This window comes from Macaca fascicularis, chromosome 20 (genome assembly GCF_037993035.2).
Source record: "Macaca fascicularis isolate 582-1 chromosome 20, T2T-MFA8v1.1".
In the NCBI taxonomy this organism is placed as follows: domain Eukaryota; kingdom Metazoa; phylum Chordata; class Mammalia; order Primates; family Cercopithecidae; genus Macaca; species Macaca fascicularis.
The window spans coordinates 81,011,314-81,022,365 of record NC_088394.1 but is presented as its reverse complement, the minus strand read 5'-3'; positions in this window follow the sequence as shown (position 1 = coordinate 81,022,365).

The window sequence follows — 11,052 nt, the reverse complement described above, 5'->3', positions numbered from 1 at the left end:
GAGTGCCATGTGCCAGGCACGGCGCCAGGCACCGGGAACTGCTGTGAACGAGACAGCTGAGGCCCTGCCCTCGTGGATGGTGGGGAAAAGCAACCAGCACACACCTCTGAATGCTGACAAGCTTAGGGGTTCCTCCGTGAGCTAAGCGCTTTGCATGTGTTTTGTCATTTCATCCCCAAGCAACTCTAGACGTCATGTTGTCACTGTCCATTTGACGTTCGAGAAAAATCAAGGCCCAGGCAGATTCAACAACTTGCCCACGAACAGAGTCAGGAAGGCTGGACCAGGTCCTGTTGACCCCTGGCCTGAGAGTCTCACTACTGTGCCTCCCACAGCTGAGCCCCAGCTTCGGGCAGGTCCCAGGCTGCCGGACTCCCTGGGCATGGGAGGTCTGGGGTGGTAGAGGCTTCCTGGCCCTTCCCAGCGGCGAGGCAGGCCTTGCTCTGCTGAAGACCTGAGGCCTGCCAGGGTTGCCCCCGATGCAGCCAGGGAAAGAGTGTGAATTTGAGGGGCTCACAAAGTTTCCCAAGGCTTCTACCTTCAGCAGCTGAGGATAACAAGGTCCCTCACCAAGAGTGAGTGTGAGGACGAAACAAGGTTCAGTTTAGGCAAAGTGCTAAGCACGCTTTCTGGCATAAGGTAGGTGTTCGATAAACGCTGCTTGCACAGTGAACAAACTGCCCAACAGTACCTGGCAGTACACTTCCCGGTCTCTTTCATTAAAAGGTGATACAATTGAGCTGAGAGGTCCAGGAAGGGCGGGTGTTGAGGCTAGACAGATTTGGGTGGCGCTGAGAACTCTGGAGAGAAGCCAGAAGGTGGCTGTTCTACCTGCCACTTCCAACACGCCTGTCCTTTTTGAGCACTCACTGTGCCCACAGTGTGCCAGCACTTTCCCTGGACAGCCCAGAGCCGCAGAAACAGCCGTCAGCAAGAAGACCTTGAAGATGGGGCCACGGTCATTGTGCCTTCAAAAGCCTGGAAAGCTTCAGGGAATTAATACAGTATATGCTTTCCTGGATCTGTGAGCTGAGAGAGCCCACATAGACTGAAAACTCCGGGCCCTGGCCCTTCTCTCTGCTTAAAAACAATGGAGACATAATCCATATGCCATAAATTAACAATTTTAAAGTGTGCAATTCAGAGGTTTTTCATATATTCACAAGGGTGCTCGAGTATCACCACTGTCTACTTCCAGAATATTTTCATCACCCCAAAAGATCCCATGCACTTAACAGTCACCCCATCCCCTCTCCCCCCATCCCCCAGCCCCTGGCAACCATGCATCCACCTTATATCTCTATAAATGTTCTTGTTCTTAACAGTTCTTGTAAATGGAAACCTATGCCATGCAGGTCTTTTGTAAACTGCTGCTTTCACTTAGCATGGTGTTTTCATGATTTAGCCACACTGCAACATGACTCAGCACTTCATTCTTTTTCATGACTGAATAATATTCCACTGTGTGGATATACCACACCTTGTCTCTTCATCAGTGGATGGACATCTGGCGATTTCTACTGGTTGGTTACTAAGAATACTGCTGTTAAAAACATTTGTGGACAGGTTTTAGTGTGGACAGATGCTCTCATTCGTCTTGGGGATAAGCCTAGGCATGGAATTGCTGGGCTGCATGGTAACTCTGTGTTTAAACCTTTTGAGGAGCTGCCAGACTGTTTCCACTGCAGCTGCACCATTTTCATCCCCACCTGCCACAAAGATGGGTTCCAATTTCTCCATATCCTCACCCACACTTGCTATCATCCGTCTGTATGATCCCAGCTGCTGCCCTGGCCGGAGTGAAGCGGCTTCTCAGTGCCATGTGGCCTTTCACCGGCATATGCTTGTCTAAATGGGGGTTCTCGCGAGACCATGGCTTCAGCAAGGCAGGGCCCACCCATGCCTGTCACCTGTCACGTCCACCACTGGCCCTCAGAGCCAAGCCCGGAGCAATTGCTCAATAAAAGCGCGTTAAATGAATGAGTAGCTCAAGAACTGCTAAAGTGCGAACGCAGGCATCCTGACTGCATGTGGCTCTGAGTTCCAAAGATTTTTTATCATTTAGAGAAGCCCAAGAAACCATAACAAAATTGCCATCGTGTGGAAATTTCCCAGGGCCCATCTGATGACCTGTCCTCACTTCAGGCCCCCTGGAGCTGGAGGTCATCCTCACAGCGGCCCCGCTGGAGGGGACTTAGTCCCTATGGGGGGCGGGCAGCGGGGGAGTGACTGCACCAGGCCCACGGGCAGCAGTCTCTTCTTCCTGGACGGCACCCCGGCCTGGCTGGGGCCCAGTCCCCGCGCCTTGGCCTCTGAGGTGGTCGTCCCAGCCAAATGCACGAACACGTCACCTCATTGGAGCGGATGTGCCCAGGCCGCTCTGCAGAGAGGAAGCGCACAGCTCAGCACTTATTGTTTAAAGAAGGTTTCGCAAAGCCCCGAGGCCGAGGCTGTGAGTCGTTCCTGTGGAATCAGGGAGCCTGCAGGGAGGTCACCCTTTGTTCCCTCTGACAGAGGCGGCTTGGCTGGTGGCCGTGGCCTCAGCGGAACCCTGAAGTCAGCAGAGCTTGTATCGGAGACCTTCCCACTTTACTCACTCACACTCCCGGCCTCCCCTCCCTGCGGGAAAGCTCCCATCCCAGGCCCAGCCAGGGTCTCCTCCCCAGGACAGGCGCGGAGGAAGAGGCAGAGTTAAACCGGCCATAGCTCAGTGACGCACCACACTATTCTCTATTCTGCCGGGGAGGGGAGGGGGGCTTTATTCCCATTTTACAGATGAGGAAACTGAGGCCCACAGCAAGTCAGAACCGGTCCACAATTCACAGCTGGTAGGTGGCGGAGCTGGGATTGGAACCAAGCAGTTTGGCTGCGGCAGCCCCTAAAAGGTGGGCTGGGGGTGGGTGATGACCTGGGCCAGTTATCAGGAGCTCAAGACAGAGGAGGAAAATAAGGGCTCTGAGAATGGGCGCGGTGGCTCACGCCTGTAATCCCAGCACTTTGGGAGGCCGAGGCGGGCGGCTCACTTGAGGCCAGGAGTTCCAGACCAGCCTGGCCAGCATGGTGAAACTCCGTCTCTACTAAAAATACAAAAAAATTAGCTGGGTGCGGTGGCGCATGCCTGTAATACCAGCTACTTGGGAGGCTGAGGCAGGAGAATCGCTTAAACCCAGGTGGTGGAGGTTGCAGTGAGCTGAGATAGTGCTACTGCACTCCAGCGTGGCTGACAGAGTGAGACTCTATCTCAAATTTTTAGAAAAGTGGGGACGGGGGGGAGGGCTCTGAGTATTTAATTAATCAATTAATTTTAATTTCAATAGGTTTTTGAGGAATAGGTGGTGGTTGGTTACATGAATAAGTTCTTTAGTGGTGACTTCTGAGATTTTGGTGCATCCGTGTTTACAATATAAGAGGTGGGGCCTTGCTTCTAAGGCTGGTTTGTTTTTTTTTTTAATTGTTGTTTTTTGCCACTTCAGGAGGGTCTAACCTTATGCCTTTTTTCCTTTTTTTTTTTTTTTTTAAATTGGTGTGACAGTATACTTTCTTTGAATAAAATGGTATAATAAGGAGACTTCACTTTTTGGAGTTTTAAATAAAGGTTTCTTGGTACTGATTTTTTTTTTTTTTTTTTTTTTTTTTTTGAGGAGGAGTCTTGCTCTGTCACCCAGGCTGGAGTGCAGTGGCATGATCTCGGCTCACTGCAACCTCTGCCTTCTGGGTTCAAGCGATTGTCCCGTCTCAGCCTCCCAAGTGGTTGGGATTACAGGCACCCACCACCAAGCCCAACTTATTTTGTATTTTTATTAGACATGGGGTTTCACCGTGTTGTCCAGGTTGATCTCGAACTCCTGACCTCAAGTGATCCACCCGCCTTGGCCTCCCAAAGTGCTGGGATTTTAGGAATGAGCCACCATGCCCAGCCTTTTGTTTTGTTTTGTTTTTTCAGAGGCAGGGTCTTACTCTGTGGCCCAGGCTGGTATGTAGTGGCGCCATCTTGGCTCACTGCAACCTCTGCCTCCTGGGTTCAAGTGATTCTCCTGCCTCAGCCTCTCAAGTAGCTGGGATTACAGGTGCCCACCACCACACCCGGCTAATTTTTGTGGTGCAATCTCGGCTCACTACAGCCTCCATCTTCCGGGATCTCAGCTTCCCAAGTAGCTGGGACTATAGGCATGCACCACCACACCCGGCTAATTTTTGTGGTGCAATCTCGGCTCACTACAGCCTCCATCTTCCGGGATCTCAGCTTCCCAAGTAGCTGGGACTACAGGCATGCACCACCACACCCAGCTAATTTTTTAAACTGTTTTGTAGAGACAGGGTATTGTTTTGTTGCACAGGCTGGTCTCAAACTCCTAGACTCAAGCAATCCTCCCGCCTCAGCCTTCCAAATTGCTGGGATCACAAGCATGAGGCACCACCCTCAGCCTTAACCAAGGACATTAAAAAAAATAATAACACAACCGCTACCATTTTGTACCCAACAAGAAACACAAGACTACCACAAATGAAGGAAGACAAATCTCTAAATTCTTTTTTTTTTGAGATGTAGTCTCGCTCTGTTGCCCAGGCTGGAGTGTGATGGTATGATCTCAGTTCACTGCAACCTCCGCCTCCCGGGTTCAAGTAATCCTCCCGAGTAGCTGGGATTACAGGCACCTGCCATCATGCCTGGCTATTTTTTTTTTTTTTTTTTTTTTTTGTATTTTTGTAGAGATGGGGTTTCACTATGTTGGCCAGGCTGGTCTCGAACTCCTGACCTCAGGTGATCTGCCTGCCTCAGCCTCCCAAAGTGCTGGGAATATAGGTGTGAGCCACTGCGCCCAGCACCTAAATTGTTTTAAAAATGGAACAAGCCTCACTATGTCAGTTTGCATTTTCCATGTTCTTCCCGGTTCACTGTGGACTGTGGCAGTACCAGCCTGGCTCACTTTACCACGAAGCTGGATTTCAGGGGCCCCTGGGCTGGGTGCCTCGGAGGTAGCATCCTATCAACAGATGCTTGTCACTGGCTTCCTGCTGGCTGGTGAATGGCCTGGCAATTTTGTACTACAGAGGAAACAGGTCTCAAACTGTTGGCCAAAAAGTCCTCATGAAAACCCTTCCACCATCCCAAAGATGCCCAAGTACTAAAGAGGACTTGTTGACCTGCACGCGGCCTTCCACCATTGGAAATTTCACTTCTCCCATGCCTAAGGGTTCCTTTGCACCTCCCCACACTCCTAGATAGAGTATTCTTTTGGCAAACACATGACTATTTTGTTCACTGACATGGCCCCAAAGCCTGTGAGATTGCTGGACACAGAATGGGCGCTTAATACATATTCATTCAGTAACTGACCGAGCCCAGACACATGTGCTCTAGTGAAATACTACCTAGCCACTAAAACGAGCTTGATCACTGTGCAGACATCAACATCCATCGAATCCGGATGGTGGGGCACAAATTGCATGTTCTTCTTTTTTTCATTGTTCTATGTATTTGAAATATTTTTAAATAAAAAGGTAGAAAAATAACAAATATTGGCCGGGTGCAGTGGCTCATGCCTATAATCCCAGCACTTTGGGAGACCAAGGCAGGCAGATCATGAGGTCAGGAGATGGAGACCATCCTGGCTAACAGGTGAAACTCCGCCTCCACTAAAAATACAAAAAATTAGCCGGGCGTGGTGGTGGGCGCCTGTAGTCCCAGCTACTTGGGAGGCTGAGGCAGGAGAATGGCATGAACCCGGGAGGCGGAGCTTGCAGTGAGCAGAGATTGCGCCACTGCACTCCAGCCTGGGCGACAGAGCGAGACTCAGTCTCGAAAAACAAAAAAAAAGAAGAAAAGAAAAATAACAACTATTATACTGGCACATGAGAATGCCTGTGATGTCAAAATTATGAAATCATATAAATTATTTCCTAAAAGGATTGTAGAGAAATGCATCCTCTGTTACCCACAGGTATCTCTGGATGTGGGATTATGCACTTTTCCTACTGTACTTTCTACCTGTGTTTCTAGATTTACTACATAATTAGGGAGGGAAAGGCTGGGCGCGGTGGCTCACGCCTGTAATCCCTGCACTTTGGGAGGCCGAGGTGGGTGGATCACCTGAGCTCAGGAGTTGGAGGTCAGCCTCGGCAACATGGTGAAACCCTGTCTCTGCTAAAAATACAAAAATTAGCCGGGCGTGGTAGCACATGCCTGTAATCCCAGCTACTTGGGAGGCTGAGACAGGAGAATAGCTTGAACCCGGAAGGTGGAGGTTATAGTGAGCCGAGATCGTGCCACTGCACTCCAGCCTGGGCAACAGAACAAGACTCCATCTGAAAAAAGAAAATAATAATAATTAGGGGGAAAAACAGCTTTGTAAAAAACGCAACTTCAGGCTTACTTTCCCCACCATCCTTCCCTTTATCTCCTGTCCTGGGGAGCTGCAAATTGCTTCTAAATTGCCTTCTCTTTGCTTAGGAGGGGAACAGCTTTTTTCCTGTCTCATGGAAATGTTTGTGCCGCCAGGAGTCCAGCAGAAGAGAGACAGGAGAGGAACACAGCCCCTGCGTGGGCCCAGGTGCGGGGCGTTCCGTGGGGAGCTCCACGCTGGGAACAGAGGCCTTTCCCTGTTGCTCAGAAGGCTGCATGGAGGCCAGGGGTGCAAGACGTTCTGGGATGTGGGATGGGGCTTCAGGGTGTCAGGGCTGGGAGGGCACCAGGCATCACTAGGCCCCACTCTTTCATTAGGCAAATAAGAAAATCAGACCAGGCGCGGTGGCTTACTCTTGTAATCCCAGCACTTTGGGAGACTGAGGCGGGCAGATGGCTTGGACTCAAGAGTTCGAGACCAGCCTGGGCAACAGCGCAAAACCCTGTGTCTACCAAAAATACAAAAAATTAGCTGGGTGTGGTGGTGCGTGCCTGTGGGCCCAGCTACTTGGAAGGCTGAGGTGGGAGGATCGCTTGAACCCAGGAGGCAGAGGTTGTAGTGAGCCAAGATCGCACCACTGCACTCCAGCTGGTTGACAGAGTGAGACCCTGTCTCAAAAACTAAAAAAAGAAGGCAAATGAGATTCAGAGGGACAAAATGACCTGCCCAGAGCCACACAGCACACCCGTGGCTAAGGTGGAATTTGATCCCATGACTCCTGAGCCCCCGCCCGGCCCCCACCAGGTCCCATTCACTTTTCTCCAGGGCTTCCACCCCCAGCCTTTCTGTTTCATAAACCCACATGGCAGCGATGCCAGCCACTTCCTGTGTCACCAGGTTTTGACATCATCACTGGGTTTTCCAAAGCGAAAACATATTTTGGGATTTTTGTTTATTTGTTTGCTTTGTAAGATGGAGTCTTGCGCTGTCACCCAGGCTGGAGTGCAATGGTGTGATCTCGGTTCACTGCAACCTCCACCTCCCAGGTTCAAGTGATTCTCCTGCCTCAGCTTCCCGAGTAGCTGGGATTACAGGCACCCACCACCACACCTGGCTAATCTTTGTATGTTCAGTAGAGACGGTGTTTCACTATGATGGCCAGGCTAGTCTCAAACTCCCAACCTCAGGTGATTCGCCCGCCTTGGCCTCCCAAAGTGCTGGGATTACAGATGTGAGCCACCGCACCCGGCCATTTTGGTTTATCTTTGTCTTTTTTTCTGCTCACTCGAAGAAATCTGAGCACCCTTCCTAATTATTTGGTTGAGACTGGAGACACGCGCAAGGCACACCAAAAACACGACAACAACCCCAGGGAACCTGCAGTCACTGCTGGCCTGGAGGAAGATGGGACACCAGGCCTGTTGCTGGGGTGTGGTCAGCTCATGAGCCCGAAGGTCTCTGGAACAAGGGGCGTTGGCCAAGCTCCCCAGCCCCTGATTGTGGTCCCCTGCAGGAGTGGCTGAGGGAGTCTACACAAAGTGCTTTGCGGCTGGGGCTTTAGCAGCTAGGAGTGCCAACAGAGTCCCTGAGGAAGTAAATGGCCATCAGCCCAGCCAGAGTGGAGCCCTGCAGCCTGGTCTACCCTGGACACAATCCCTGATTTGTACCTGAGCCTGCACCTGAGATTACATTTCCCAGCTTCCTTTGCAGCTAGGTGTGGTCATGTGATTAAGCTCTGACCAATGGGATGTGAGCACAAAGCAATATGCATAGCTTCAGTAAAGAAAAGGGCATGTCCAGGCGTGGTGGCTCACGCCTGTAATCCCAGCACTTTGGGAGGCCAAGGCGGGCGGATCACTTGAGGTCAGGAGTTCGAGACCAGTCTGGCCAACATGGTGAAACCCTCTCTCTACTAAAAATACAAAAATTAGCCAGGTGTGATAGTGCACGCCTGTAATCCCAGCTACTAGGGAGGCTAAGGCAGGAGAATTGCTTGAATCCAGGGGATAGAGGTTGCAGTAAGCCAAGATCGTGCCACTGTGCTTCAACCTGGGTGACAGAGTAAGACTCTGTCTCAAAAAACAACAACAAAAACAACAACAACAAAAGAAAAAAAGAAAAGAAAAGAAAGAAAAAGGGACATGGCCTCCTTTGCCCCTCCCTTCTTCTTGCTGGCTAGATGGTAGATGCAATGGCTGGAGTTCCAGCAGCTATTTTGGACCATGAAGCAATTCCAGGAATAGAAATTGATAGAAGAATGAGAGAGGAGAAGCCTGGGTCCCAAAATCATGGAGGCTCACAGACGTGAGAAATAAATTCCCATCTTTTTAAAGACATGATTATTTGGGTTTTTCTCTTACTTGTGGCCAATACTGTTGCTGTACTATCTTTTGGTTGGGGAGGGGTTGCAGTCATTTGCAGAGGGGTTGTGAAGGGACCTGCTATGGCGAGGGGCTGGGACAAGTCCTGACGTGAGGTTGGTAATTATTTTGCATAACACTAACTGCTGATGGGCACGTGTGAAACCCTTAGTCCAGTACCCAGCACAGTTTAAGAATGCAATAAATGTTATTTTATTTATTTTTCATTTTGAGACAGAGTCTTGCTCTGTCGCCCAGTTTGGAGTTCAGTGGCGCAATCTTGGCTCACTGCAACCTCTGCCTCCTTAAAGTGATTCTCGTGCCTCAGCCACCCAAGTAGCTGGGACTAAAGTTGTGTGCCATCATGCCCAGCTAATTTTTGTGTTTTTAGTAGAGATGGGGTTTCACCATGTTGGCCAGGCTGGTCCACCCCAAATTCCAGGTGGTGGGCAGCCTCTGGGACTGACGCTCTGCAGATGGGTGGTGGAGAGGAGGCTGGAAGTTATGTCACGTGGGAAAAGGTGGCCTAGAAGCAACTAGGGAAGAGAGTCTTATAAAACAGAGGCAGGGTCCGGGGCACCTCTGAGCCATCCTGCCATGCATTCAGCCTGAATCAGTCCTTGAGGAAAAGGACACCAAGGATGTTCCCCAAAATAACTGGTTCAGAGTCCCCAAAATATCAGTATTGCGCCTGCTAAAGGCAGCGGGTGGCTGTCCTGGGCCAGGAGACAATGGTTTGCTTGTTTGCTAAAACGGCGTTATTGAGACAACTGTAGAATCTCAATGAAGTCTGTAGATTAGGGAATAGAACATAAGAGAGTGAATTTTCCGATGTTGATACTCGTACTGTGGTTATGTAAGAGACTGGTCTTGTTCTTAGGAAACACATATGAAATATTTGGGCAAAGGGGCTTCAGGTCTGCAACCGCTCTCAAGTGGTTCAGAAAATAAAATACACGTGGAGGGGGGCAGCAGAGAGAATGATGAAACAAACGTGGTAACATTTCAAAACCGGGGAATCTGTGTGAAGGAGTTCTTATATTATTGCTGCACAACTGAAATTATTTCAAAATAAAAAGTTACAAAAATTTAAAAAACCAAAATCAGTATCATGAATGAAAAAAGGCTGAGAGGCTGGGCGCGGTGGCTCATGCCTGTAATCCCAGCACTTTGGGAGGCCAAAGCAGGTGAATCACTTGAGGTCAGGAGTTTGAGACCAGCCTGCCCAACATGGAGAAACCCTGTCTCTACTAAAAATGCAAAAATTAGCCAAGCATATTGGCGGGCGCCTGTAATCCCAGCCACTCGGGAGACTGAGGCAGGAGAATGACTCGAACCCGGGAGGCAGAGGTTGCAGTAAGCTGGGATCATGCCATCGCACTCCAGCCTGGGCGACAAGAGCGAAACTCTGTCTCAAAACAAACAAACAAACAAACAAAATGCTGAGAACAGTTTCTGATTCCACGAGACTATGTAGACCCAGGTAGTCCTTGCAGACCCTCCTAGATCCAGGGGAAAACCAGCTACCATGATGGCAGTGGCTGGATGTGGCAAGTGAGCCTATGGACAGGGTCAGACGCCAGCACAGCCACGTGAATTTCCTGGGTGTGGAGTCACAGGCGGACCTGCGGGACATGTCCTTGCTCTTTGGAGGTGCTCCCTAGATTTCATGATGTCTGTAACCATCTCCCATGTGGTTCCCCAAAAATACATTTATAGGGCTGGGTGCAGTGGCTTATACCTGTAATCCCAGCACTTTGGGAGGCTGAGGTGGGCAGATCACCTGAGGTTGGGAGTTCCAGACCAGCCTGACCCAAATGATGAAATCCTGTCTCTACTAAAAATACAAAAATTAGGTGGGCTGTGGTGGCGCGTGCCTGTAACCCCAGCCACTCCGGAGGCTGAGTAGGAGGAGAGCAGTAGCAGGAGAATCACTTGAATCCGGGAGGTGGAAGTTGCAATGAACTGAGATGGTGCTGCTGTACTTCAGACCATGCAACAGAGGGAGATCCTGTCTCAAACACGAAAACAAGACAAATACAAAAACATTTATAGGAGAGAGGGGGTGGGAGGTGGGCCCATGGGATCTAAATGGGGGTACACAGGGATTCATGCATCCCCCAACTTCGCCCCAGCCCCTATTTCTCAACTTTTCTCTCTTTGGCCACTAGATGTCTCTGCGTTGTCCAACCAGGCAGTGGTTTTCTTTTTCTTCTTTCTTTTTAGTAGAGACGGGGATCTCACTATGTTGTCCAGGCTGGTCTCGAACTCCTGACCTCAAGTGATCCACCCACCTCGGCCTCCCAAAGTGCTGGGATTACAGGTGTGAGTCACCATAGCCAGCCTTC